The sequence below is a fragment of the Amblyomma maculatum genome, chromosome 3, assembly GCF_055883805.1.
Source record: "Amblyomma maculatum isolate TAMU_Amacu chromosome 3, ASM5588380v1, whole genome shotgun sequence".
NCBI classification, from domain to species: Eukaryota; Metazoa; Arthropoda; class Arachnida; order Ixodida; family Ixodidae; genus Amblyomma; species Amblyomma maculatum.
Genome location: NC_139346.1, coordinates 76,251,847 through 76,275,472, shown reverse-complemented (window position 1 = coordinate 76,275,472; position 23,626 = coordinate 76,251,847).

Genomic DNA, 23,626 nt, shown 5'->3' with positions numbered 1-23,626 from the left:
CGCCTTGCTTACGATTTTCAGCCGCACAGGCATACCTGAGGTAGTTTGTTCAGATCAGGGAACGAACTTCAAGGCGCAGCTGACGCGTGAGATGTTAGCAAGACTGGGATGCGCACCGCGTTTTTCGACTCCTGAGCATCCGGAGAGCAACGGGACAGTGGAAAGGTGGAACCGCGTTTTGGAGAACATATTGTTCCATGTTATTGGGAAAGATCCCAAGAACTGGGATAGACTGGTCCCGTTCGTTCTCTGGGCGTACAGGGAAGTCTCCCATGACACTACAGGCGTGGCGCCGTTCCGGTTCTTATTCGGTAGAAACCCTATCGGACCGGTAGCAATTCTGCAGCGAACATGGGCAGGCCAGCAGCCCCTCCCGAATACACTGAGGGAAGAACCCGCGAAGTATTTGCGACAGCTACACGAGCAGCTAGAAGTAGCAGCAGAAGTAGCGGGTTTGACGGCGAGCGCACGTCAGGGAAGTTACGCGCAGGCGTAGAACAGGCACGCACGGAGCAAGACGTTTGTCGTCGGAGACCAGGTATTGCTCTTTGACACAGACCCTGGCAGTAAAATGGCCCCCAAATGGCTCGGTCCATTCGTCGTAACCGCGCAAGAGAGGCAGAACTCGTACAGAATCGACAAGGAAAAAAAGGCTACAGCGATAGTGCATGCGAACAGGCTGCGACCCTACTACGCACGTGTCAGCCATGTCGGAGTAGTTTTCGAGGAAGACGAGGAGTTTGGTGAAATCGAGTTCACCCCTCGGTCTGTGCCTGAGAGATGTGGTGGTTTTCTGATAGATGCGGAGAAACTCGCACACCTACCTACTCAGGACCGCCTCGAGATTTCGGAGGTGTTTGCCGCTTACGCTGATTTGTTCAGCGAAACGCCGGGAGTCGCACGAGTTGGGGCATACAAGATAGAGCTGCACGAAGGCCACCAGCTCAAACGCACTTTCCCATATCGCGTGCCGGAGTTATTAAGGAGTGAGATAAGCCGCCAGGTAAACGAGTTGCTAGACCTCGGGCTGGTGTATCCGGTGGAAAGCGAGTGCGCCCATCCCGTTGTATGCGTGGGTAAAAAGGATGGATCGGTGCGCATGTGTGTTGACTATCGCGCTTTAAACGCAGCGACGCGCACGGATGCCTTTCCAATGTCACCCCCTAAAGAGCTCATCATGAGGGTGGGCCGCGCTAGGTATATCACTCTTATCGACTTGCGACGCGGATACTAGCAGGTGCCGGTAGCTCCGGAGAGCCAACACCTGACCGCCTTCGTAACTCACGAGGGACAATGTGCTTGGCGCGTCATGCCGTTCGGGCTAAAGAACGCCGCGGCCACCTTTCAGCGGATAAGGAACACCCTCCTCTCGAAACATCAGGCTTATGCGGCCGCATGCCTCGATGACATCGCCATTTTCACTTCCTCGTGGACTGAACACTTGCGGCACTTAGAAATAATTTTTGATTTGTTGCTCGACGCCAAGCTTAAAGTGAGCCGGGAAAAGTGTCAGGTCGCACAGGCCCACATTAAGTACCTAGGACACATAGTGGGAGGCGGAACCCATGGGCCCGACCCAGAAAAGATATCGGCCATTCGTGGGCTCGTGCCCCCCGTAGCAAAGAGACAGCTACGGAGTCTGCTAGGCTTATGTGGTTACTACCGCGATTACGTTGAAGGATACGCCGAGGTGGCCACACCACTCACGTCTTTGACGAGGCGAGGTGTACCTAACACGATTCCGTGGAGCCAGGAAGCGCAAAACGCGCTCGACAGGCTCAAGTCAGCTCTGTGCGAAGCTGCATCGCTGAACACCCCCGACATTAAAAGGCCAAATTGGCTGTTCACCGACGCATCCGACGTTGCAGCGGGGGCTTGTTTGGCGCAGATGGGAGACGAGGGACGGGAAAGGCCGATAGCGTTTGCCAGCCACCGATTCACGCCAACGCAGACCCGCTGGTCTACGATCGAGCGGGAAGCATTCGCCATTATCTGGGCACTAAAGAAATTTGATGATTGGGTGTACGGGGCAGAAATGAACGTAGTGTCTGACCACAACCTCCACTCCTATCTCACTACTAGTACGCCTCATGGGGCGAAACTCGCGCGATGGGCGCTGGCCCTACAGCGCTACAATGTGACGGTGACCCACAGGAAAGGATCAAGCAATGGTAACGCCGACGCGTTAACCCGTGTCCCCAATGTGACTTGGGGCGTAGAGCAAGCACACGCTTGAGCCATGGCCTTTCGGCGACGCGTGAATGTTCCCGCGTACCCGGTGCAATGTGTGATGCGAACGGTGGAGTGCGTGTGAACTTGGCGTGAGGACATCCAATTGCTCGCGCGCGGGACTTTCACGAACACTGTCCGGTCCGCCGATGCGAATGTGCGATTTGTTTTGTGTTATACCCATCTTGTGTCGCGAGATTCATTTGGAGTTCCATTCACATGCGAAGTGTCTTACATGTTTTGTTTTCTTCGCGGGTTGTTGCGGCCTTTGTTGTATTAGGCTGAAATGACCGGATTCCAAGCTCATTTAACCTCTTAGGAGGGACGTGTAAGGCCGCAGTGAAAGGCGACTCGCACGTGGAGTCGAGCTGGCGGTCGAACCCCCCACGCGCCGAGGCCAAGGAGCGAGCGCTGTTGATTTTTTTTTTCTCCCCTTTTCTTGGGCGCGGGCGCGCGGGAGGCTTGGTTTGTTTTGTCCTTTCGCCCCGAGTCGTCGCCAAGAAGCGAACGGCAGACGCATCCAATTATCAGTCGGGAACAACAGTGGCATGCTTCTGCGAACCACTTTACGGCCACCTCGTCCAGCGATCTCCCGCCGTGGCGCCAAGCATGGGTGCAGGGAGACGCCGTTAATGAAGCTTTTTGCACTGCCACAAGCGCTTACTAAATGGCCTGCAGAAGGCGACAATAGGCGCGACCCTCGGCCCTTCCCAAGTAGGCAATCAGCCCAGCGATCTCCCGCTGTGTCGCGAAACATCGGGGCCGAGACACCCCGATAATGAAGCCGTTTTGCCCTGCCCCAAGCGCTCACTAAACGCCCTGTAGAAGGCGACAATAGGCGCGGCACTTAGCCCCCACGTAGTGACTCATCGGGTGCGAACAATGGCGACTGTACGCTGCTCTGGGACAGTGCCCCCCCTTTTCCTCGAACGGGACGGCGGGGTGGCCTAGTCGCCAGATCCCCCGCGGCGTTTCTTTCACAAAGGCGCCAGCTGCAAGGTCGAGTTGCAAACAGGCTGAGGAGGGGAGGCAAAGATAGGCGCCGTGTGAGAGGTTTTGGGGACCAGCGAGTGGAAAGAGTGTGTTTTGAATGTTGTATTTTTATTTGACGTAATTAAGGACCTGGGTCCGAGATTATTCCCAACCCACGGGGGTTGTGGCATGTTTTTCAATAATTTGATTGGCTGCTTTATTTTCGGGGCGGATCATCGAAGGTGACCGCCCTCGAGTCTTTGTTGATGTTTGTCATCAAAAAGCGGTCCTCGGACCATGTTCGACAGTCAAGATTGAGGCTCCGTGCTTAGCACATATTTACAGTCCCTAGGCTTTAACCGAAATGCTCGGTAGAAAAGTAAGGGCTTGTAGAGTGACTTCTCTGTGTGAGAGTCTATTTTGTTGTAAATTGCAGTTGTCTGTGTGACTCTTGTTACTGTAACTTACAGTTTGCCAATGTAAACTATTTTGCTTCTGTAAATATATATCTCCTCCTGACCATCATCAGATCATCGTCTTCTGCTTCCCTACCTACCGAACACGAACTTAACATCACTGGCGTCCTACCACTGCACCACCCCTGCGGGGTTTCTCTCTTTCCACTTTCACTCCCACCTTCCTCCCTTCCTTTACGGCGCAGTTGCGGTGTCCAAAGAAAACAAGTGAGACAGTTACCGCGCCTTTCCTTTCCTATAAATCAATCAACCAGCGGCAGACGCCGCTGCGAGAGAGACTACTTTGGAGGCGTCATAGAGGCGACGCTATAGACACCAGCTGTGTGAGAGTGTCAGTATTCTCTCCGTTTCAGCTTCTCTGCCCGTTCTTTCATGATGTTGTAATAAACGTTTGTTTTGTTAGAAGACACCTCATCTTTGCTGGGACCGTTGATGTCGTCCGCCGAGCCACGGTGCCGCCAGGCCAACGCTACCAAGGAACCGCGAGCAGCATTTAACAACTGGCATCAGCAGTTGGATGAACCACGCGAGCTCCAAATGTAATAAGGTCAAAATTATAGCTACAGACTCCAAACCAGCGGTTAGACACTTTGACGAGGGCCGCATTTCGGCCATAGCAGCAAGAGTGTTGGCCAGTGGTCCACCACCGGCACAGCAGGTCGCGCTAATTTGCACACCAGCCCACCAGAGGTTGAGGGATAACGAGACAGAACGCGTACAGGCCCGAGGATGAGCTACATTCCGGGGTCCCAGTGATTTCATGCGCAACCCCGTGCCCCTTGTGCGATGTGGAGTCCCTGCAGTTCAATGATGACCTTAATACCTCCAAAATATCCTATATCATTACAAATTCAGTTCAGTTAAGTGGTGTCCTACTCTTCGTGACCCTATGAACCATATCACACCATGCTTTTTGGTCTCTCACTATCTTTCTAACATCACATAACTTCATCTGCAGCGCCTCGAGGATGCCTTAACCATCGCGTTCGCTGCCTACCCCTTCTCCGGTGACCCTCACCTTTCTCAACATAAAATCTTTCCCCAGCGACCCCTCTGTTCTTATCAGATGACCAAATTAGCTCAGATTTAACTCTAGAATTTGACCCTCCAATGAGCAATAAGGGTTTATGGTCGACAATATCGACTGATTTGATCTTCTGGCTGTCCAAGGAACTGTCAAGAGTCTCCGTCAGCACCACAATTCAAACGTGTCAATTTTTCGGCGGTCAGCCTTCTTCACAGTTCAACTCTCGCATCCATACATCATCACAACTGGAAAGACCATAGCACGAATTATACGGATCGTGGTTGGCAGTCTAATGTCTCTTCTCTTTACTAGGCGATCAAGGCTAGCCATATGGCTCTTTCCCAGAAGCAGGCGACTTCTAATTCTATGGCTGCAGTCTCCTTCCGGAGTAATCTTGGACCCCAAGAAGAGAAAATCTGTCACAGCTTCCACTTCTTGTCCCTTGATGCTCCAGGACTTGATAGGGTGTCACCCGTTAATAATTAAGGGGGTATTATTAACGATGCGCCCTTAACGGTGCGCACACTCCCATACACCCTTTGAGTGAGGGGGGGTAGCTGTTCCGGTCGCAAAGGAGATGCCCTCGACCTGCGTGGCAAGCTCAGCCGGAATTCAACTACCTTGTGGTGACAGAAGGGGGTTGTCGTTTGGTGCCCAGCGGTCGCCGGTTCAAATCAGAGAAAGGATCGGAGTCAGACGTAGCAAACAAAACACAATTTATGCACAGCAAGAGACGATACAAAGGAATACACAAGAATCACTTGAAATACATAGACGAGAGGTTCACAGAATACAAACGCTAAGCATGCAATTACACAGGTATCCAATAACGTAGAGGCTTTACAACAGATGAAACACGAAAGAGTACATAAACAAACACCAAATTGTTCACCGGGCACTGTTGCAGTCCGACGCCTCAAGAGTCACGATGTGGCCGCCATACGAGACGACCGCCGCTCCCTTGAAAGTCCGTGGACTTGCCAGCAGCGGGTGATTTCCGGGAGTCCAGCCGAAGCACAGGCGAATACGTCGCAAAACACGGACGAACTGACTGACTGACTGACTCATCAAGCGGCGCGATCTCTTTAAATAGGGCGCGCCGCGTCTGTTTGTTAGCACGCGTCAAAGCTAGCGCGCACACACACATAGCTTCGCTGGTTATAGCTCCCTCTTCTCCTCCAGTCGAGCCGCGCGTCGTCATTGGCCAGGTCCCATAGAACTTTCTCGAAAGGCCTGGCACATTCCAGGCCGATGAACCACCGTCCTCCCCGGGCAATGGGAAAGAGGGTCACGGCAGCGCGTACAAAGCTACGCGCTCTCCTGCGCGGGGAAGGGGGCTTTTCTCTCCATGCCTTCCACGCGACGCCGTGCGGGCCTCGCGCCGTACCGGCTTGATGAAAATGGGCGCCGATTTCGTGACACTGCCCCTCCCTTAAAGAATATTGTCCCACAATATTCACAACAACCACAAACATCGCGCGCACATGCATGCGCTCAAAATTGTATGGGGCAAATGTTCACATCACACATATTGCACAAATTTCACAAACTGTATTAACACATTACAAAATTCATACATCAATGCCATAAAATTCACAAACATAGCAACATACTGTTCTCGGATACACATAGGAATCAACAACACAGAAACCCATAGTTATTCAAATGTGATGCACACAAACCGACGGCATGCTTTCGCCTATATTTCCAAAAACGGTTTGTGGCTCTTCCTTGGAACAGGTGAGCTCTTCTCAAACTGAGTTCTCTTTCTTACGAAGCACTGGCGCTTCTTTCGTTCGCGCGTCCGGCTCCCTTTTCTGGTTCTAATGGTACTTCTCATTCGCGATTTTATCTCGCTCCTCCCTCTACTCTTGAGTTCTGCTTTCCGATCGGAAGCTTGGCCAGAACTAGCGCTAACATGCCTAGGACCGCTTCTATTAGGCAGTCCCATTCCTTCCCGGCTGGTGATACATTCTTTGCGCTTGCGCTTCCAGTCCTTCATGAACTTCCTTGTTTTTCTTTGGGACTCTTCCCGCTCGACTTTGCCTACATCAGCAGTGTTGAGTTTTCTTTCTTACCTTCCCCCGCACAGCTGACCGAGGCGCGTTTGTTCCCGTTTTACTGGGATAATCAGAATATTGTTGTCTGGAAGGAGCGTCTTTTTGAAATCTTTGTTCTTCCTCAATCCTTTTAATTTTCTTTCTTTTCTTTACGACCTTCAGTCGTACTTTCTCAAAGCAGGACTCATTTTCAACTAGAGACTACTTATCCTCACTTTTGGTTACATCCTGTTCCTTAAAATTTTTGTTAAACTCTTTTCTCGCAGTGCAGTTTTCTCTTTCTGGCGGTTTCCGTTTCTTATCTGCACTGTCATTCCCAACGGAGGGAAATATTTCGTCCTCCTCAATGAGTAAAGTCTCCTCGTCAGTCGAACCGTTCCTGGAAACCGGTTCTTGCATTTCGGCAAGAATGCTGTCCTCAGCATCAGCTCCATCTAAGCTTTCGGCATCGCTGTTATTCCACAGCTCTTCCTTTCCGTCAGTCATGCGACCAGACGTGGAGCTAGAATATTGAGCTTCCTCTTGAAGTGAAGAGTACACGCATGAGCCTTCTGGCTCGATAGCTGCCGTTGCAGCTTCTCTGCAACCTGTCGTCTCGGAGGGCACAATATCATTTTTATGAGAATTCTGAGCTCCAGTTACGTCATCTGACGTTTCTGTTGCAAGAACACGCTGATCCACAACTTCATTCTGGCTGCTGGAGCCAGTTTCTACAGTACCTGTGGCTGTCAATGTATCGCTTGGTTCAATGTACTTTCTAATATAAGGAAAGGTAACCTCCGGAGGCTCGGTAATACCTTTCAAACGCCGAACTTCAGCCAGCTTTTTGAGAAGGATATCTCTCTCTTTTAAGAATTCTTTTTCTTTTTCTGCCTGCTTCCTCAGCCATTCTTTTTCCCTTTCTTCTTCTTGTCTCTTTGCCTCTGCTTGTTTCCTCTGCCATTCTCTCTCTCTCTTTCTTCTCGTTGTCTCTCTCTTTCTTTCTCAGCCTCTTCTCTTTCCTTCTTAGCTTGTTCTAGAACCTCTCTTTCTTTTCGGTCCACCCATTCTCGCAGTTCAGCTCCTTTAAGACCCTTCTCTAGGCCTAAGGCAATAATCTCCTTGATATTCATCTTCAATCTGAACTGCCTAATGCTAACACTTAGCACTCTCAATGGACCTTTCACAACCGCTTCAGCGCGGTACCTCTCGTTATCGCTCTGCTGTTACACTGTTTACGACCTCTTGGTAAACTCTTCCAACTCGTTCTCCGTCCTCTGAACTTGAGTGCACCAAATGTCCTGTCGCGGACACCAGAATAATTGTCACCCGTTAATAATTAAGGGGGTATTATTAACGATGCGCCCTTAACGGTGCGCACACTCCCAGACACCCTTTGAGTGAGTGGGGGTAGCTGTTCCGGTCGCAAAGGAGATGCCCTCGACCTGCGTGGCAAGCTCAGCCGGAATTCAACTACCTTGTGGTGACAGAAGGGGGTGGTCGTTTGGTGCCCAGCGGTCGCCGGTTCAAACCAGAGAAAGGATCGGAGTCAGACGTAGCAAACAAAACACAATTTATGCACAGCAAGAGACGATACAAAGGAATACACAAGAATCACTTGAAATACATAGACGAGAGGTTCACAGAATACAAACGCTAAGCATGCAATTACACAGGTATCCAATAACGTAGAGGCTTTACAACAGATGAAACACGAAAGAGTACATAAACAAACACCAAATTGTTCACCGGGCACTGTTGCAGTCCGACGCCTCAAGAGTCACGATGTGGCCGCCATACGAGACGACCGCCGCTCCCTTGAAAGTCCGTGGACTTGCCAGCAGCGGGTGATTTCCGGGAGTCCAGCCGAAGCACAGGCGAATACGTCGCAAAACACGGACGAACTGACTGACTGACTGACTCATCAAGCGGCGCGGTGTCTTTAAATAGGGCGCGCCGCGTCTGTTTGTTAGCACGCGTCAAAGCTAGCGCGCACACACACATAGCTTCGCTGGTTATAGCTCCCTCTTCTCCTCCAGTCGAGCCGCGCGTCGTCATTGGCCAGGTCCCATAGAACTTTCTCGAAAGGCCTGGCACATTCCAGGCCGATGAACCACCGTCCTCCTTGGGCAATGGGAAAGAGGGTCACGGCAGCGCGTACAAAGCTACGCGCTCTCCTGCGCGGGGAAGGGGGCTTTTCTCTCCATGCCTTCCACGCGACGCCGTGCGGGCCTCGCGCCGTACCGGCTTGATGAAAATGGGCGCCGATTTCGTGACATAGGGCAAGACGCCATGAACTTTGTCTTTTTAATGTTTAGTTTAAACCCAAACTTCTCACTCTCTTGCACGCGGATCAGGAGACTCATGAGTTCCATTTTACTTTCTGCCATTAAAGTGGCATCATCAGGATATCTAAGGTTGTTGATACGTTTCCCAGCAATCTTCACTCCAGCTGAAGACTCGTCCACACCGGCCTCCCTCATGATGCACTCAGCAAAAGTGTAATAGGCAGGGCGACAATATGCAGCCTTGTCTCACTCCTTTCTCAATCGGAAACCAATGAGTAAGAACATGCCAAGTTCTGACTGTGACCTCTTGCCCTTCATACAGGTTCCTGAGGAGACAGACGAGGTGAATTGAAACTCCTATCTCTTGGAAAGCTTGCCACAATCTGCTGTGATCTACGCAGTCAAACGCTTTCGCATAATCAATAAAGCAGAAGTAGATGGGTTTCTGGAACTCTCTTGCTTTTTCCTTGATCCAGCGAAAGTCGACAATCTGGTCTCTAGTTCATCTGCCCTTGCGAAACCCAGCTTGCACGACCGGAAGCTCCCGATCCCCATACTGCTGCAGCCTACCTTGGGGGATTGTCAACATCACCTTGCTAGCATGCAAGATAAGCGCGTTCATGCGGTAGTTGGAACAATCTTTGGCACAGCCTTTCTTTGGAATGGAAACTAATCTCTCCAATCCTGTGGCCACTGCAGGGTTGTCCAAATTTGCTGGCATAATGTATACAGAACGTTAACAGCATCATGGTTGAGGTTTTAAAGCAACTCAGCTGGAATGCCATCAATTCCGCTATCTTTGTTCTTAGGAAGGCTGGCTAAGGCCCATTCAACATCGCTCTTCAGGATGCCCGGCTCGAGATTAGTAATCGCAACTGTCTTATGTTGGGTTTCACATCCGGGTCCTTCTTGCACAGTTCTTCTGTGTATTCTTGCCACCACTTCTTTATCTCAAGGCTTCAGGGAGGTCCCTGCCTCGTTTATCCTTTATGACGCCCAGCTTAGCACTGAAGCTTCCTTTGATATCTTTGATTGTCATATACAGAGCTCTTGTGTTCCTCAATTGGCTGTTGTCCTCAACTGATTGGCACTGTATGTTAAGGAGGGCAGTCTTCTCTCTCCTAAATGTTTTCTAAAATCCACAATGTGGATTTTCTAAAAATCCACGAGAATCTTGTATCTTTCTCTTTCCCCCATAACCTTTGGCATCCTCCTTTCCTTAGCTATTTGCAAAGCCTCTTGAGATAACCAGTTTTCTTTGGAACTACTTCAGTAGCAACTTCTCATATTACATCTCGAACATCAGTCCACATCTCTTCAGGCTTTCTGTCTAGTAGATCTAATTCTTGAAATTGATTCCTCACTTCCACAGCATATTCTAATGGAATTTTTTTCCAGATCATACCTGAAAGGCCTTCTAGTTTTCGCTGCTTTCCTCAATCGAAACTTAAATTTGGCGACAAGAAGCTGATGATCCGTGCCACAATCAGCCGCAGGCCTTGGTTTTACTGCTTGTATAGCGCTTCTCCATCTCTGCCGGAAAAGAATATAATTAACCTGATTCTTCTACAGACCGTCCGGTAAGTCCATGTGTACAGGCGCCTCTTGTGCTGTTGAAAATGAGTATTCGCTATGGTCAGGTTGTTTTCTTGACAAAACTCAAATGGCCTCTGCCCAGCTTCATTTGGCTCACCAAGATCGAACTTGCCTTCCAGATAATTCTTCCCTCCCCACCTTAGCATTCCAGTCTCCTATGAGAAAAAGGACGTTTTATGGTGGAGTGCGATCTTAAAGGCGTTGCAAGTCTGCATAAAATCTCTCAACGTCAGCTTCTTCAGCAGTAGTGGTTGATGCATAGACTTGGATAACTGTTATGTTGTAAGAGCGACCTTGGATCCGAAGTGAAATCATTCGCTCGTTTTTTGGCTTGTACCCTAGCACTGCTTTGCCCATCCTTCTGTTTACTATGAGAGCGACCCCATTCCTTCTCCTGAATTCGTTCCCACAATAAAAGACATAATGATCGCCGGTATTAAATTCTCCCATTCCGGTTCACTTGAGCTCGATGATACCCAAGATATCAATGTTCAATCTGTCCATTTCTCGCTTGCGACATCCAGTTTATGTTGCGTCATAGATCTTACATTCCATGTTGCTATGCAATATATCTCCTTGCAACATCGGACTTTCCGGTCGCTTCCCGACACATCCACAACTGAGCCTCCTTTTGGCTTTAGCCCAGCCGCTTGATTCGTCCTGAAGATACTAGGCCCTTTGTTCATCCCCAGTAGCATGTCGGACGCCTTCCAACCTGGGGGGGGCTCACCTTCCAGCGCCCCATCATTAATGCTATTGTTACTGTCTGTAGGGTTTTCTTGGCAGGAAATACTGGAGTGGGTTGCCATTACCTTCTCCAGTGAATCACATTTTATCAAAACTCTCTGTCGTGACCTGTCTATCTTGGGTGAACCTACACAGCAGAGCTCACGACTTCATCGAGTTCCGCAAGCCCCTCCGCCACGACAAGGCAGTGATCCTTGAAGGGGCATTACAAATTAGGCAGATCGCTATTTCCAAAAGCGTGTAATCAACTCACCAAAATGAGGAGGTTATGTGGCGTATGCTACAAAATGGAGTATTCCCGAACCCCCAGCTTTACAGCAAGCGGCAACCAGAAATGTTTAGCCCCAGGTGCAAACGTTGCGATGGCATAGCGGACAGGATCCACATGAAATGGAAGTGTACTAGATTTGGAGAACCTGACAGAACAGATGAGTCCTGGGAGGCACTACTTTTCCAACAGGACGAAAAAGGGCAACAGGAAGTCATCCGTCTCGCCCTGGCTACTGAGATCCAAGAAATCCAGGTTAACGGTTGAGGGGGAGGACCTGGCTGTGACAGAGCTGCGCAGCAGATCCTCGCCAACCTTTTCACGGGTGTCAAAAAATGTTATTTCTCTCTCTCTTGCCGTGGAAGAATTTGGATGGGCATTGCGCCCGACACACTGAGATGCGAGTAGGACACGATACCCCAGGCAATCGAGGCCTTTTGCTTCCGGCGCCTCCAAAATACAATGTAAAACTTTAAATATCAAATGGGGGGACACATATGCTACGTATATGAGGCGCTATACAGGTCTGCGGTCCTTTGGGGTTCTTCGACTCTGATGTAAAAGACCACAAGATAAACGTATAGATCATCATCGTGCTTCCAAAGGGGAACATTGCGCAGGCCGCAGTAGGCTTGGGGTTGTTGCAAGAGTCTCGCGAGCGCCAATGATAGCTTTGGCTCGTGTTACTGCGGGAACATCAACCGGTCCTGGCAAAACACGAGGCGTCGACTTAATAGTACAGCGTTTAATATTGCATCGCGTAAACTGCCAGAGAAGCAGGCCTCAGAAAGAAGGAGACACGTTCACGTAGCGGGTATCTTGATGCCGACTCTTCAATGGTTATTGTTGTTGCGACTACACGAAGGAAGAATAATAATAATAAAAACAATAAAAATTTCTTAGCTCTGCTATGCCTGGATATACATAGCGAAATGTAGTGACTACCTCCGGATGAGAAGAAGTTAATTTCTCCAGTCTTCTGCGCCGTTCGCCAGCAGCTAAACTTTCCTAGCCTTCCATCTTGAGCGCGCCTAAGTCCACCGGTGTTCTAAAATTTCTTTACAGGAAAGGAAAGGCGCAGCATCTGTCACTCGCGGAAGGCAAGAAGCGCCACCCGGCGGCGTTGGAGCGCACTCGTTCCCGCTTGGTCCTCATAGCTGATGGCAGATAGGTGACGTCACCCTAATTGATTGACATAACAAAGAAAGGCGAAAGCATAGGGCTAAGGCCTACGAGAGGAAGATGAGGAAGCGACCGGCAGACCAGGTGGCTTATGTAGACGCGGCGTGCGGGCAGCACGGGGCGGCTGTATCCGCGGTGGCCAACGGGGCAGGAGCGTCAATGGTAACGGCTTCGAGCCGCACGAGAGATGCCACCACGGCGAAAGAGTTGGCGATAGCGCTCGCTTACGTCGGCCCCAAGGCAACGACGATTTTAAGTGACAGCAAAAGTGCAGTGAGGAACTTTGGGAAAGGAAAAAATCTCGGAAGAGGCCAAACACGTCCTCGAGGCGAGGCCGATAGAACGTAGCATAGAGATATGTAATCCAGCGCACGAATCTATTGCAGAAAATGAGCCTGAACACGAGCTTGCCCGAGCTCTCCATCACCGGGTGGCCGTACAGTAGCCCTCTCGCATAGACATGAAAGATAGCTTGATTTCATATAACAAGATCATGGAACATTATAAGCTGCACAGGAAGGTCTATCCGCCGCCCGACCATTCCCTCTGAAACGAGGGGGCAATTCAGTTGGTAAGATTATAAGGGGGAAATTATACAAGCCCTTTCTGGGTATAACTGACAATCTCTACAGAGGAAAAAGACTAATATTGCATAATGTGCAGGGAGAGGGGCACCCTCGAAAACCTTAATTTGCGAATGTATCTTCGCTAGACCTTAGTTTGCGAGGCTCCTGAGTAGGGCTTCCTTAGGCATGCGTGGCGGGGGGTCCAAAAAGGAGTCTCATTTCGGTGGAAATAAAACGTTTTGATAATGATGATGACTTAACTATTTTAGTCTTTGGTACCATCCACGGTGTAAGAATACCTTCAAATTGCGCTCCAATGCCAGTATCTGTCACGCGTGGAATCCTGATATCATCCTCACGATAGACAAGCGGAATTATGAAGAGCGTTTCACGACCCGGGGCGTGGCGCAGCGGTAAATCGCTCGGCTGGGGATCGAAGGGATAGAGGATCGATTCCCGGGTGGAGACTAGTTTTTAAGGAGAAAGCCTATAAGGCTCATGCTGTCGTGGAAAAAATGTATCTAGCTTTTGCGGCGGCCCTGATTGGCCGAGGCGGAATGATGTCACGCAGGTCTCGACCAATCACAGAGCACCACCACAGTATCGTGAATGCATGCCTTACCTGGCCATATGCCAATCAAAGATCAATGGATAAGTAATTGAATAATAAATTAATAATGACTTATCAAGTAATTCAATAAATAACAAAAATGTTCGATAAATTAGGTAAATAATAAATTACCTACCTAATGCCTAACTGCTCAATAAATTAATTTATAGGTAATAATGTCTAATTAAACAATTATTACTAATTACTGCCAGTTGAGTAGCAGAATGCAGCACTCAGGCTTGTTGATCTGGCTGTAAGCAGAAGACAAAGAAAAAAAATTTGGAGGACGCTTAAGCTTCGCCTTCAAGAGTGGAACGCGATAGCGTTATTGCACCTCGTCGAGAAAACTTACTAAACGCAAGGGTATTGGGGCATCCTCGCACCGGTACCCGCGCGGCCCGAAGGGGAGAAGCGGGTGAGCGAAGATAGTGATCTAAAGAAAGGAAAGACGCTTGATTCTACAACCTGTGAGGGTGCACGGCGAAACGTCGGGGGCGAGTGGCGCGCCACGTGTCGAGGCAGCGCCGTACATTGCGAGGAGTGGTTCTTCTGTGTTTGCCGCAAGATTGCACGGCGAAACGTCGGGGGCGAGCGGCGCGCCACGTGTCGAGGCAGCGCCGTACATTGCGAGGAGTGGTTCTTCTGTGTTTGCCGCAAGATGGCTCTGCATGTGCGCAGAGCGCAGAAGAAATGTAGCGGAAACGTACTTCGCTACTCGTGTAACTGCGACTTCTGTAAGTAACATGCTCATAATTACCGATATACACTGCAGTATAACGTTCTACGGCATGTTTCTAAGGCAACACCGCATTCACTAGAAGCGCTTTTGTACCGCTTTTAAGCATCGATAAAGAAAAAAGAAAACTCGTGGCTGAGTGGTAGCGTCTCCGTCTCACACTCCGGAGACCCTGTTTCGATTCCCACCCAGACCATCTTGGAACTTACTTTTTATTTATGAAGTGCATGTTTATTTATGAAGTGCATGCCGGGATTTATCGCTCACTGGACGCCGACGACACCGGCTTTTCTGCGACACGAGCTCCTTAACGCTACCGCGTTAAAATGCACGGGCTGATACTGGCTTTGTCCCTAAGCCACCTCCGCTGCCTCTGATTTAACTGATTTATTTATAGGAAGGAAAAGGCGCGGTAACTGTCTCACTTGTTTTTCTGTGGACACCGCAACCGCGCCGTAAGGGAAGGGAGGAAGATGGGAGTGACAGTGGAAAGAGAGAAAGTGGAGTCGTAGTGGAGCGTGTCGACAGAAGAGAGAAAGTAGAGAAGAGTGAGAAAAAGACGGGCGCCGCAACAGCCGTCGTGCACCGCCTAAGCGGTGGCAGGTGCAATGATGGCTTACAACAGATATAAATTTAGTGGCAGGTTAGCCCCGCCGCAAAGCGGCGTTGGCCTACCAGTTCCAGCCCAGTAGAGCCAGGAACAGCCATGCCTCTCCTCAGGCTTTCGCCTTTCCCTTACTTTATGCCGGCGGGGTCAGCTTAGTATATGCATGACTCGCTTGGTGAAGTGATGACCTGTTGTGAGGGGACATCGCGCGCCCCTTGTCGAACGCATCCAGCATTTCATTGAACGCATCAATGTTCAGTGGCATTCTATAATTGCTTTTACAGGAAAGGAAAGGCGCAGTATCTGTCACTCTCGGAATCCCGCTATCATATCTTCACGGTAGACAAGCGGAATTGCGAAGAGCGTTTCATGATCCGGGCCTCGGCGCAGTGATAAAGCGCTCGGCTGGAGATCCAAGGGATGGAGGTTTGATTCTCAGGGTTATTAACTTATTTCTAACTCCCGCTGTCGAAAGCGTGACACCCTCTGCCGACAGCTCCTGATGACAACTATGAGAGCTTAAAGTATTCCGTCAATAATTTGTCAGAGGCACTGAAATACGCAGTATCTGTCACTCTTGTACTGTGGACTCCTCAGCTGCACCGTAATGGAAAGGGAGGAAGGTGGAAGTGAAAGTGAAAAGAGAGGAAGAGGAGCCATAGCGGAGGGCTAAGGAGCCATTTCGACCTTCAGGACAGATATTTAACTGCGCTAACTACACTCCACACGGACGCTTCTTCGTTTGGCCTCTATCGAAACGCAGCCGCCGGCGGTCGGGATCGAATGCGGGTATGCCGGCATAGTAGTCGGGCATCTTAACCACTGCACCACCACAGCGGGGCAAAAGGATTGATTGCATGTCCTTTATTGATTGGGAAGGCTCACGGCCATGGATGGGGGTAAATAGGAGTAGACAAAATCTTCATTGTTTAGGCCATCACTCAAATCATATTGCTCTAACCAAACCCCTAAGCGAGCCATACTTGCCAAATATCATCTGTGTGTTAGTATCAGTTTCTAGAAGGGAACGTTAGTTTAAGCGGTAGGGTTTGATCTAGGAGCATTCAGTAGAAAAAGCAGGGCAATCCCAGAATAGATTAGATATGCCGCCGCGCGTTAGAGTCGTACAGTGGGGGCACGTAATCATTTCCTCTGTATACTGACGCCAGCGGGCCATAATACGTGGCGTGTAAGCCGCATGGGCGATGAGCTTTTTCAAAAAGACTCCTCGACTTCAGGTGGGGTGGGTTTTTTGCGTAAAAGGTGGGTCTGGTGCGGCCACCTGCATGTGATGCTGACTGAGGCTACGAAGACTGGTCCGGGTATAGTGCATAAGGGCAAGAGAAGGGGTGTGTTGCCCGCCCAAGGTGGAGTAAGGATGAAGCAGTGGGGGTGGGGAAGTAAATGTGGACATCCCACCTGCCAAGGCAGCCGCGGCGTGTGCCGCCGCATTGCCCCCTGATTCGTCCGAGTGACCTGGGGTCCACTGAATAACGACAATTCTGGTCGCGAGTTGGTGGTGTTTAATGAGGCGCTGTATGACCGTAGCAGTTGCATCTTGTGAACCCAGAGTAGCGATTTCCTTGTAAGGTTCGTAGGAATCAGCAAGAATACGTATTGAACCAGTTCCGGTGCAACGCACTTCTGACAAGGCTCCCCGAATCGCGAAGAGTTCAGCATTAAGAGGGGTACCTTAAGGTAGGTGGCAGGCATAAGCGCCTGAAAGGGAAAGGTCATCCCATACAGAGCCCATAAATACAAATTCGCTTGTAATCGATGCGTCGGTGTATATCCCATACAAAAATGGTCACTGTACTTCAATGGAAACGTTTATGGTCAGCTATGTCTATCTATGGACTTTTATAGTGGGCTATAAAGTGCCATTGAAATATTTATAGGCAGCTATAGAAAAATCTATACCACTTTGGATATAGCTTCTGGACCATACAAAATCTCTTTAGCTAACTATAGAAAACCATATGTCCATGAAGCTATAGACTATTAGTCACAGAGTTATCATTAGCTGTCTATAGAAATTTGAATGGCTCTAAAGCTACAGATTGCAAGCCATAGAAGCAGTTTAAGCAAGCTATTGAAACGTTTATGCTCCTGGAGCTATTGATTATTAGTCATTCAGTTATCTTTAGCTCTCTATAGAAATTTGAATGCCTCTAAAGCTACAGACTACATGCAATATAAACTGATTTAGCTGGTTATTGAAAAGTGTATGTTACTGAAGCTATGGACTACTAGTCATACAGTTACCGTTAGCTGTCTATACAAATGTGAATGTCTCTAAAGCTACAGACTACAAACCATATAAGCTGCTTACCTGGCTATGGAACAGTGTATGGAACAGTGTAAGTTATATATTATTAGTCATACAGTTATCTATAGCTGTCTATAGAAAATTAAATGGCTATAAAGCTACAGACTGATAGCCATATAAGCTGCTTTAGCTGCCTATAGAAAGGTGCATGCTCCTGAAGGTATAGACTTTTTTAGTTTCGATGCCTAGGTGCAGCCATCTTAGTTTGATGGTGGTGCCCCGTATGAGCCAAAGTGCGGAACGTCCGCTCCGGCGCCTCTTGCCGCCATCTTGGGCTGTGCTGTGCGTGTTGATGCTGCGGTGCGGCAGTGTACAAGTGCTGTTTCGCGGTGCTCGTGAAAGCTATCCGACACATCGGTGCTACTTGTGCCTTGTTTGAGCGCGCCAGGAAACCCTATACCATCCGTCTGACATAGCGGCTGCTGTTGGAAACAGCACAGCGGCCGGGGTGGCTGCGAGGGACTGCGCTCCACTTCCGCAGTGAGGATGTATCTGTTATATTTTTCACGATACATGTATTTTCAATTATTTTATTATCGCAATGGTAACTGCACACACAAACACACAGCGAATGAACCGTATGGGCCGCTACCGAATTCGGAATGCAGATACTGCGAAAGACGCTTTCCAGTTATCGCCGCATTAACTTAACATGAAGTGCGACCCATTTCGATATACGATCGAGCTGTCCTGCTTCAACAATGTATACTTTCAAGTTAAACAACGGTTCAAGACTAGCACTTAAAAGGAGTAAGGTCTAAAGTACCGTCCGTCGACGTTTTTATAAATCCTTGGTGTTCGCCTGCGGCGAGACAACATCGTATACCCCCGTCCCGTACGTCGTAGCAGCATCGTTTGCACGACGTATTGTTGAGCAAAATGTTTATACACATACACACTTGCGCATGCACAAACATACGCACGCACATACACATACGCGCGCGAGCGCGAATATTCTATAGCTGACCATAGAAAATAGTAAAGAGTGCAAATACTGACATTAGGACACCAGAATTAGTCGATAGGTTATAGACTTCTATAGCAGGCTATAGCTTTTTGGGCCAAATATCTATAGCCGACGATAGACGGGATTTTCTATAGATAACCATAAACATTTGTATGCCACCATAGAAAATGCTAAAGACTGCAGTACATAGGGAGCCATAAATCTATAGAATAGGTTAAAGACTTCTATAGAATAAACTATAGAAAAACCTAAAGACTACCAGAGGAACAGCTATAGCTTTTTGGGCCAAATATCTGTAGCCGGCCATACAAACGGTTTTCTATAGCTGACCGTAAACGTTTATACCTGACCATAAAAAATGCTAAAGACTGCAGTAAATAGGGAGCCATAAGTCCATATAACAGGTCAAAGACTTCTATAGAACAGACTACAGAAAAACCTAAAGACAGCCATAGAAGCGGCTATAGATATTTGGGCCAAATTTCTGTAACCGGCCATACAAAGGATTTTCTATAGCTGACCATAGGAAATTTTTGTATGGGATGTCAGTCGTATCAGGTATTTGCTCTTGTCGGTGATGGGAAGGAGCAGGAAGAAAATGCACTATCCTACCAACTGGGTCTAGCTGAGCTACCACCGGTACCTTGTACGGACAGATAATTGAAAGAGGTGTGATATGTAAAGATACAAACAAAAGTTGCAGACAATTACGTTACTTCTTAATGCACAATCTGAGCACAGATGATCAGCTGTTTCACCTTTTCGACAGATTCACGCAAAGATTTCGAGCAAGACGGGTATATACAATTGCACACAAATTTTTCAATGTTTCACACAAGGCGGAAGCCTTCCCCGCCGCGCTGCTTTGGCATTTACGGCGAGACCGTTTCTTATTGACTAGAATTGTTGCTTTCCTTTGCTGTCAACCAATTTTAAACGCCGTTTGGTCGGTCGGTCGGTCGGTCGGTCGGTCGGTCGGTCGGTCGGTCGGTCGGTCGGTCGGTCGGTCGGTCGGTCGGTCGGTCGGTCGGTCGGTCGGTCGGTCGGTCGGTCGGTCGGTCGGTCGGTCGGTCGGTCGGTCGGTCGGTCGGTCGGTCGGTCGGTCGGTCGGTCGGTCGGTCGGTCGGTCGGTCGGTCGGTCGGTCGGTCGGTCGGTCGGTCGGTCGGTCGGTCGGTCGGTCGGTCGGTCGGTCGGTCGGTCGGTCGGTCGGTCGGTCGGTCGGTCGGTCGGTCGGTCGGTCGGTCGGTCGGTCGGTCGGTCGGTCGGTCGGTCGGTCGGTCGGTCGGTCGGTCGGTCGGTCGGTCGGTCGGTCGGTCGGTCGGTCGGTCGGTCGGTCGGTCGGTCGGTCGGTCGGTCGGTCGGTCGGTCGGTCGGTCGGTCGGTCGGTCGGTCGGTCGGTCGGTCGGTCGGTCGGTCGGTCGGTCGGTCGGTCGGTCGGTCGGTCGGTCGGTCGGTCGGTCGGTCGGTCGGTCGGTCGGTCGGTCGGTCGGTCGGTCGGTCGGTCGGTCGGTCGGTCGGTCGGTCGGTCGGTCGGTCGGTCGGTCGGTCGGTCGGTCGGTCGGTCGGTCGGTCGGTCGGTCGGTCGGTCGGTCGGTCGGTCGGTCGGTCGGTCGGTCGGTCGGTCGGTCGGTCGGTCGGTCGGTCGGTCGGTCGGTCGGTCGGTCGGTCGGTCGGTCGGTCGGTCGGTCGGTCGGTCGGTCGGTCGGTCGGTCGGTCGGTCGGACAACTTTTATTTCCATCGGAAATGGGCGTCCTCTTCCCCGCCGGGGAGTCGTGCGCCCGCGGATTAGAGGCTGGCAGGTAGCCCTTGGCTTGTTGCGGCCTCTTCCGCCAGATGGACGGTGTGGTGCTGGATCGCAGGGTCCGCCCTTCGCAGAAGTGTATCCCAGGCTACTCTACTTGTAATATTTTGTCCTGTCCCTGGAGATGGTGGTCACTCCCAAGTTATGTGGTCGAGGGTCCCTCTCGCCCCACAATGTTTGCACAGATTATTGTCCCTAAGGTCTAGTAGCGCGTGAAACGCCCAGACCGGATTCATGAACGTATTAGTTTGTAGCCGCCTCCACGCGACAGCTTCTCTATTATTTAGGCTAACATCTGGCGGGGGTACCAGACTACGTCCCAATTTATAATGGTCGATGATTTTCCCGTAATTCTGCAGACGCTCTTCGTATGCCCAGTGTTCGGGGGGCTCGACGGCTACCCGGAAGTAGGGAGCTCGGGCTAGCTCGTGAGCCACCTCGTTACCAGGGACGGCAGCGTGAGCGGGTGTCCAAATTTGCTGAATGTTTCTATTCAGCGTTCTTGGGCAGGATGGCCAGGATTCAGGATTTTGGCGGTCTCCGGCGATATCCTCCCCTTCCCAAAATTTTGAATGCTAGTTTTGCTGTCGCTAATTATGAACTTGGCTTCCGTTCCTACGCAAGCTAGCGCTATCGCAACTTCCTCCGCAGTCTCTATGTTGCGGCCTCTCATGGCTGCTGCGGATTCCGGCGCCTCTCGGCCGTCGACTACCGAAGCTAACGCCGCACCTGTTCTTCCACTTGCCGCATCAACATAGACTACTTCCTTCGCTCCCATAATCTTGAACCGTCACTCTATAGCTTCAGCTCGTTTTTCCCTTCTTTCGACATTAAAATCTGGATGCACATTTTTTTGGCAAGGGGGAGACTACCAAGGTGTTCCTGCTTTCCCTACTAATTGTGACTTCTTTTTAACTCCTCTGTCTGGGTTGAGGCCTACTTTTACAAGGGTTACTCTGCTCGTCTCAGTCGTGCTTAGTCTCTCTAATTGGGAGACTCGCACTGCCTCCGCAAATTCTGCCCACGTGTTATGCACCCGAGTTCGAGCAGTCGTTCGTTCGAGGCACCCATGGGCAGTCCTAGCGCCTTCTTGACGCCCATTCGGATCAGGCTGTCTAATTTCTCTTTTTCGCCGGCCTTGATGTCCACGTAGGGCGTGGCGTAACTGATTCTGCTTGTTACGTAAGCCTGGATTAGTTTTAGTAAATTTCTCTCCTTGAGGCCTCTCTTAGTGGTGACCCGAGGGTTTTCGTGGCGCAACTTAATTTCTTTCAGGACCTCTCCGTTATGGCCGTGAAATTGCAGGACCATCCACAGATTCCTGATCTGATCTACTTTTAGCACTGGTTCGCCCTCCACCTGAATATGAAACTCCCCGCTATTCTTGCAGCGGAGCAATCTGACATGCGCTTGCCAACGGGACGAGCGACGGCCGCCGCCTGAGCGCTCTTCCTACAAGACACCACAACGTGAGGAATGGTTTGCAAGGAAACTTTCCGCAAAAAACAAACGTATCTGCAAGTAGGAAATGCGCAGGAATGAGTCAATCAGCTCAAATATGAGTACTTTGGTTGGTGTATTGTCGCCCGGAAATTCGCCCCGCCAGCTAACAGGCCACACAGCGTTGGCGGACACTGTTTCCTGCTTGTTTTGGTTGCCGAACACTGTCACAGCGAGGTAACATTGCAGCAACCTGTTCGGCTTTGCGACTGTTCGTGTGGTGTGACATGCTGTTGGGCAACAAGTAGGTTCAGACAAAAACTTGTTGGCGGCTTGTTTGGCGAACTTGTTCGGTTGATGTCCCTGTTGCGTTTCCGCAGTGTGACTCCGCTTTTACGTGCCCGACACCGACGGCGACGATGACACGAAACAGGAACGCGCGCCAAAGTGCTGCGCTCTAAAGTGCCGACGATTACGTTACTTCCTAATGCGAATTTGAGAGCATCATCGGCTGTTTCAGCTTTCCGATTGAGGCAAAGAACTCGAGCAAGACAATGTACAACCACAGACAGCTTTTTATTTTTCTTACATATTCCATACCGAGTAGTTCCTCTTCCACGAGTGACATATACTGGGCCCTTCCTATAGCCCACTTAACGGGGTCTAAGTTTCGATGGAGGCTAAACAAAGAGGTGTTCGTGTGCTGTGCGATGTCAGTGCAGGAGGCAGGTTGGTGGTTGCTCATGGCCCTAGGAGGCGGGGACTAGTAGGTCACTGTCGCTTCCGCTACCGTTTCGATGGTGGACGACGGCTGTTGCGACTCGCGTCTTTCTGTCCTTTTTCTTTTTCTTCTCTATTTTCTCTTCTGTCCGCACGAGGCAGCGGACGTGGCTCAGCTACAAACCCAGTAGCAGGCCCGTGTATTTTCTTTTTCATATTTCTTTAGTCGCAGCAACAACAACAATGTCAATGCACGTTAAAGATCCCCAGGTGGTCAATATTACTACGGCACGCTTTTCACTCTTTCCGCTTTCACTCTCATTTTTCTCACTTCCTTTACGGCGCATTTAACGTGTCCACGTAACAGGTGTGACATACATTGGACCTTATGAACCAAATATTATTGCTATTGCCTCTAAATAATTACATAATTAAATCACATCAACCATTTTGTCACGTTATCTTGACGCTGCATCCTATGGTATCATTCTTATTCCGATATACCAACTCATTCCTGTTTTACAATGCTGACAGTCATGCACACCTTTCCCTGATGCTCTATCCAATGGTACCATTCTTTTTTCGCGGCGGAGTTGGTTATGAGGGACAACTGCGACGCCGACGATTACGTCACTAGTTCCTCTTTTACAGCGGCGACGAAGTCATGCACAACTTTTGTTCACGCTCGATCCTATTGCACTATTCCTTTTTTGGCTGCGGAGCTGGATACGAGGGACAATGGTGACGTTACGAAATGTAGGAACGGCCGCCAAAGAGCTGTGCTTTAGGATTCCGAGAGCACTGTGCTACATTTCATAGTCCTGCTACGCTGCAGATATATGGGGAAATAGGGAAGGGTGGCTGTTCCTGGCCATACGGGGCTGGGACTGGCAGGCCGACGCCGCTTGCAGCGAGGGCTAGCCTGCCACCGAATTTTTATCCTTTGTAGGTCGTCATTGCCCCCGACACACTTCGGTGGTGGACGACGGCTGTTGTGGCGCGCGTCTTTCTCTCCTTTTTTTTC